This window comes from Eumetopias jubatus, unplaced genomic scaffold (genome assembly GCF_037043125.1).
Source record: "Eumetopias jubatus isolate StellerSeaLion01/CBP00866 unplaced genomic scaffold, mEumJub1_p1.0 scaffold_3, whole genome shotgun sequence".
Lineage (NCBI taxonomy): Eukaryota > Metazoa > Chordata > Mammalia > Carnivora > Otariidae > Eumetopias > Eumetopias jubatus.
The window spans coordinates 41,793,994-41,801,133 of NW_028274809.1; the positions used below are offsets into that span (position 1 = coordinate 41,793,994).

Consider the following 7,140-nt stretch of genomic DNA (forward strand, 5'->3'; position numbering starts at 1 on the left):
AGATTGTGCAGGTGATGGTACCAGTGAAAAGGAATGAAGATATAATTGTGTGGGTGGGAGGCTAGAACTGAGGAAAAGCTAAAGTTTAAATATATTGATTATAAGAAGCTATGATATTTCCAAGTAGAAAAATCAACTGGAAAATTGAATATAATTATCTGGAGCTTAGCGAGAATTCTAGACTCACAAGTTCTGCAATCGCTAAAAAAAACAAAAACTTGTTAGAAATCTGGATTGTGTACTAAGAACTAGAGTATCCATATTAAATCAGACTGGTTTATTGGGTAGAACAAACAATGGATTTAGAGGAAATATCTGAGAGAATATATAATTTATAAGAGACAATAGCTAAAATATTAGCCCTTGAGGATATTTAAGGTATTATCAAAAATGCATACATAAATAAGACTTTACAACATAGAAAAAAGACAAAAGGGAAAATCCAAAGAATAAGCACAGCAAATTAGAAAAGTGAGACTTTTAAGGAAACAGAATGATGTTCTAATACTGGAGGAAATTTATCAGTTAAGTCTCCATTTCCTTGAGCTGAAGGCAGGTTATTGATAATCTTAAAAAGGGTTTTTCAGGATGATTGTTGAAATGTAATAATTACAAGAAATAAATAGTATGTGGCAATGAGAGATTATGGAAATAGAAATATAGGTAAGCAGAGGAGTGTATTATTCAATCACTGTATTTATTTATTTTTAATTTGATAGAGATGGCCAGGAAATGGGAAAAACAAAGTAGAAGTAAAGTGAATCACATTTCCAGTAACGGAAGCATGAATAAGAATGTTGTAGCAGTATTCAGATGGAAAGTGTTGGCAGGAGACATGGAACTAAGTAAAGGAATGTCATGTCAGATGACCTTAATTTCCACAGTGAAGACAGAAAGTTATTTATGAATATGAGGTATGAAGGTATATCATATTATAAATTAAGAATTTAGGATAATTACTGAGGAAAGAGGAAAGAAAATGACTAGAGTTCCCCAGAAAGATTGCTAGGTATACAAAGGTCACATGAAGTTTTAACTGTGTTTGAAGACCATGGATCTGTAATACTTATGTGGTATCTAGTTTTTATCATTGTTGTTTTCTCTACCATTCTTCATATTCATTATTTTAACCAGTTTTCCCGTGTGTGAATAATTGATCCAGAGTTAGTGTTTAGTAGGGCTTCTTTGGAAAGAAAAAAACAAAACAAACAAACTAAAACACAGGCCTGTTGAGACTAATAGCTAAAAGTTTATGTCATGGAATCTTGGATTCATAGGGAAGCAGGTAGAATAATAAGCTGGTTCCTCCTACTGGGTCTTAATGTTTTAATTCTTGAAAAATAAAAAAGTGAGAAAGGAGGAAAAACAGGACATCGTAACAAGATACCAGGGCATACAATATTAAATTTCAGCATGTGTTCAGTCCTAGGTTATAACCAGATCTGATGTGTAACATTGGATGAAAGTTATGAAAAGGAAACGGAGGTGAATTCTTCATCTATAAATCTGGATATTATTGATTTCATAAAACTATGGAAATGATTGAATAAAAATTCAATCCATAGAAAAAGTAAAAAAAATTGCCTGATATGTAGTATGCGTGCAATGAATATTAACATTTTTGGTGATATCTATAGTTTTAACACCTCTGTTACCACCTATTTCATTGTTAGTCTTGATGGGTGTCTACCCTCTACAAAGGTAACGCCAAGTAAAATACAGCAAGGTTAGAAGTAATTTGTAATATACGACAGTTCACTCACTCTTCTGAAAAGGAGCAAATAATGGAGGAGAAATATGCCTCTATAAAACTTATTCCCAGGAGATGATGGCAAGGTTGTACCTGAGTCAGCAGGAAAGCTACTGTTCTGGGAAGTCAGTCACAGGAGAAATCATATGCTCAAAGAAAAGAATAAAAGTTCCACATATAGTCCGTGATAAATGCTAAAATCAAATTACTAGATCTTCCAAATATTTATTGAGCATCTTGCGCACATCAACATCCAGGTGCCCAATAGGTATTCAATATATATTAGATAGTTACTAGATGATACATTTTAGAGAGAGACAGAGAGAGGAAGGTAGGGAGGAAGAAATGAAGAATTGACTGATGGAATAAATGAACAAATCAAACACATGAATGAAAATTTTATTCCAATGACTTTAAGCTCTTAGAATGCTTAACAGTCTCTTTTGTTTTATGCTAAAACACATTGACAAATACAGTGGGTTTTTCTTTTGCTATGCAAGTTGATAAGGTAATATTAATATAACAAATTATATTCAAGTAAACATTGTTACAAACCTAGCATATATACTATATATATTTTATACTATCCATACACACACTTATATATATTTTTTCTCTCTTCCATGATTTCTTAAACTTACTACTTATTTCTTAATTTTGAGTGGAGGAGATGGTCTTTCTCACTATCCTAACATTGAATAATAAATTTTCAGTCTATATGAAGCTTAGAGATGATGAATATGAACCTACTAGTATGGCAAGACTATATCCAGTATTTTAGCTTGGAGCTTGTTATACCAAAATCTTAGCTATTACCAGTAAATAGAATCAATGAACTATAAATAGATTTCTTTACATAAAGTATATAGCTTCTTTAAGTGAAAGGCTTTCGGGTGTCATGTTTTCACTATTTAAAACTTTGTATAATTTATCAAGTGATTAGCCAGAAAGGGTATTGATTGTCAGTACAACCTAATGCAACTGAGTTTTTTAAAATGAAAAATCATCATGAAATATACTGACAATCAATAATACTTGGCAAAAGTGCATAAAAATAAACATCTCCATATATAAACACAGTCTCTAGTAAAGTAAATTCATTCTGGTTTCTGAAATGCAAACACGCGCACAGAGAGGATATTGTTAAAGTGAAATGGATTGACAATTGGTTCAAATATCCCAGTGTCTTCATATTTGGTGTCTCTCAAAAAATCCTTTCCTATTCAATTGGCTTTAGAACTTATTTTTAAGTGTGATCCATGTATTATAGTTTAGTGATTAATTAAATATGGAATGTAGAAACATACAACTAATAATTCATCACCATACATATTGGCCCTTTATTCCATGTCCTATTTTTAACAGCTTTATTAAGATATGATATCTTCATCCCCAAGTTTGCCCATTTGATGTGTTTCAATTAATGATTTTTAATATATTCACAGAGTTGTACAACTACACTGTGATCTAAATCTGGATTTTTTATCACCCAGAAAGAAACCCTGTGCTCATTAGCCATAACTCTCCACACCCCTTGCTGCCAGTCAGCCCCATTCAACTCACCTCTTTTCTCTATAGATTTGCCTATACTGTACACTTTTGTCTGCAAAAGTATAGGGAATCTATATTTTCTATATTTTGTATAGGGAATCCCACAATATATAATCTTCTGTGACTGGCTTCTGTCACTTAGCATAATGTTTTCAAGGTTCATCCATGCTAAGTATATGTTAATAATTTATTCTCTTTATTGCCAAATAATATTCAGTTGTATAGATATACCATGTATATTTATCCATTTAAAATTTGACAGATGGGGCACCTGGGTGGCTCAGTTGGTTAAGCAGCTGCCTTCAGCTCAGGTCATGATCCCAGCATCCCAGCTGAGCAGGGAGCCTGCTTCTCCCTCTCCCTCTGCTGCACCTCCTGTTTCTGTGCTCTCTCTCTCTCTCTGTCAAATAAATAAATAAAATCTTTTTAAAAGTTTAAAAATAAAATAAAAGTTGGTAGACATTTAGTTTATTTCCATTTGATTATTCTAAACAATGTTGCTATGAACATGTTTTTGAGAGAGCATGTATTTTTTTTTGCAAGTTTAATAAATCACATGATTTATTTATGGGATTTCTACATCAGGTTGTGGTTTAAGAGAAGTTATATATGTGTGATATGAAGAGAATGATGTACAATCAATATGAATCTTGTTAAATCTCTCTTCCGTGGACTCTCTCCATCTTCCTGCTTAGCAATAAAAGGCATTTTAGGTTTATATAAACATTCTTTACAATTGCCCTCTTAACAAAAAATTAGTACATAAATAGCACTAGGCATTTAGTAAATAAGTCACAGGCCAGTAAGTTCAATTGTGCAGTTGTGAAATGTCATGTGAAAGAATTTGGAACCTTAAGACTGGGTGATCTGCAGTGTTTCCAACATGTCTTCTACTGCCTTAAGAGTGTATTTGATTTCCTTCTTACTTCAACCTTCAAACTGATAAGCTCTGTTTATTTGACTAGCTGCTCAACTAGCATATTTCATGTTGTCCTTTTTTGTTTTTGCACTTGCTTTTGGATTAGATGCAATATGACTTGCCGACATGTAAAACCCAAACAAAGCTCTCATATTTCTGTTGTTCAGTTTCAGTGCCTGAGCAAATTACTTTCTTGAAAGTTTGAGGTTTTCAAGTCCATCTTGGGTATATTTAACTTCAGCATACTGCTGACAGTATAAGTGGTTTTGTGGATTAGTCATCATTTTCTCCTCTAAACAAAAGGCTGCTTTAGCACAGTCATGTTCATTGATATAAAGTTCTGCAAGTTCATGCCAAGAAGCTTGGTCCCCAACAAATTGTTCCAGATACTCATTCAGTTCCCAAATGGCCTCCACATTTTTCCCCTGGGCTTTTCAAATGGCAATCTTATGCTTTCTTGCAGCAGTGTTAGTTGGATCTTGTAAAATTCTATCATATAGTTGTATAGCATCATCATATCTTTCCATGGCTTCAAATCTCATGCTTCAAATCTCTTGAATCTGTGACTGCCAGGGAACTGTCTTCTCAACTCCTGAAGAAAAAACAATGACAAATCATCTCGACCATAGTCTAGGGCTGCAATCATCACTTGCTCATATATGATCCAAATATCATCTCCAAGCTTAGAAGCATATTCATTAATTCCTCTCCAACTTCCACAGTTTGCTCACTGTTTCATGAGTTTTCTTCTCTCCATTTTCTCATTTTATCTCGCATTTCTTCCCAAGTGACATTGTAAAGCTCTGAGACCTTTGCCATCTTCTCAGAACCTGGAGGCCGAGAGGGCATGTATTTTTATTTATTTTTTATTTCTGTTTATTATTATTCTCCTATATCACTTATTTTTCTTGAGTACCTCCATAGGAGTAAAATTATTAGGTCATATGGTAACTCTATATTTAACATTTTGATGTACTGCCAGATCATTTCCCAAAGTGGCTACACCATTTTTCATTAGCACCAGCAGTGTGTGAGGATTCCAATTTCTTTATATCCTTGCCAACATCTTAATTGTCTGGCTTTTTGATTATAGTATCCTAGTGAGTGTGAAGTAGTAACTGATTGTGGTTTAGTTTTGCCATTTTTCTAACAATTATTGATGTTGAACATTTTTTCATGTGTTTATTGGCTATTTGTATATTTTCTTTGGAGAAAAGTCTGTACAGAGCCCATTTTGAATTAGATCACTTTTCTCTTATTCAATTGTAAGAGTTCCTTCTGTATTCTGTATACAAATTTCTTATCATGTATATGATTTAAAATATAGTCTCCCTTTCTGGTTTTGTTTTTCTACTTCCTTGATGGTATTGTTTACTGCACAATGGTTTTTAATTTTGATGAATCCATTTTATCTAAGGTTTTCCTTTGTCATTTCTGGTTTCAGTGTCATATATGAGGCAGTTGTTGAATGAATTTAAAAATATTTCCTGTTTTTTTCTAAGAGTTTTATACTTTTATACTTTTATCTCTTACATTTAGTCATTTGAACTATTTTAAGTTAATTTCTGTGTACGGTGTATGATGTGCTTAGATACCCAAATTTATATTTTGCATTTGGATATAAATTTGTCCTGGTACCATTAGTTGAAAAGACTTTTTTACTCTGTTGAATTGCTTTGGCACATTTGTCAAAATACCATTGACCATAAATATGAAGGCTTATATCTGGATTATTAAATTCTGTTCCATTGACTGATATGTGTATCCTTATGCCAATACCATATTGTTAATGTTACTTTGTAGAAAGTTTTGAAATTACAAAGTATGAGTCATCCAATTTTCTTCTTCTTCTTCTTCTTCTTCTTCTTCTTCTTCTTCTTCTTCTTCTTCTTCTTCTTCTTCTTCTTCTTTAATATTTAATTTATTTATTTGACAGAGAGAGACACAGCGAGAGAGGGAACACAAGCAGGGGGAGTGGGAGAGGGAGAAGCAGGCTTCCTGCTGAGCAGGGAGCCCAATGACCTGAGCCGAAGGCAGACGCTTAACGACTGAGCCACCAAGGCGCCCCCCCCCCTTTTTTTTCAGTATTTTCGGTACTGTTTTGGCTATCCTGGGTCCTTGAGCATGTCTATGAATTTTAGGATGAGCTTGTCAGTTTCTACAAGAAGCTAACTGTAACTGATAGGGATTGCATTGAATCTGAATATCAATGTAAAGATGATTGACATTTCAACAGTAGGTTCTGTGATCCATGAAAACAGATTAATTTTCCTTAAATTGAGTCTTTCTTTTTTTTTCTTGTTTTATTTTAATTCCAGTATAATTAACATACAGTGCTTATTAGTTTCAGGTGTACAAAACAGTGATTCAACAATTCTATACATTACTCAGTGCTCATCAAGATAAGTGTACTCTTAATCCCCTTCACCTATTTCACCCATCCCTCCACCTACCTCCCCTCTGGTAACTCATCAGTTTGTTCTCTATATTTAAGAGTTTATTTTTTGGTTTGTCTCTTTTTTGTTGTTGCTGTTCATTTGTTCATTTGTTCATTTTTTTTGTTAAATTCCACATATGAGTGAAATCATATGGTATTTGTCTTTCTTGGACTGACTTATTTCACTTAGCATAATACCCTCTAGAGCCATCCATGTTTTTGCAAATGGCAAGATTTTATTCTTTTTATGGCCAAGTAATATTCCATTCTATATATACACCACATCTTCATCCATTCATCTATCAGTGAACACTTAGGCTATTTCCATAATTTGGCTATTGTAAATAATGTTGCAATAAACATAGGGGTGCAAATATCTTTTAGTGTTTTCATTTTCTTTGAGTAAATTCACAGTAGTAGAATTACTGGATCATGTGGCCCGCCCTTCCTTCCTTCCTTCCTTCCTTCCTTCCTTCCTTCCTT

The 7,140-nt window shown here is 33.3% G+C and overlaps 1 pseudogene; it reads right to left on the bottom strand.

Moving 5' to 3' along the window:
• Positions 1 to 4,153: 4,153 nt before the first annotated feature.
• LOC114222687 (ER membrane protein complex subunit 2 pseudogene) lies at positions 4,154 to 5,039 on the bottom strand (annotated as a pseudogene).
• Between the last annotated feature and the right edge of the window lie 2,101 nt (positions 5,040 to 7,140).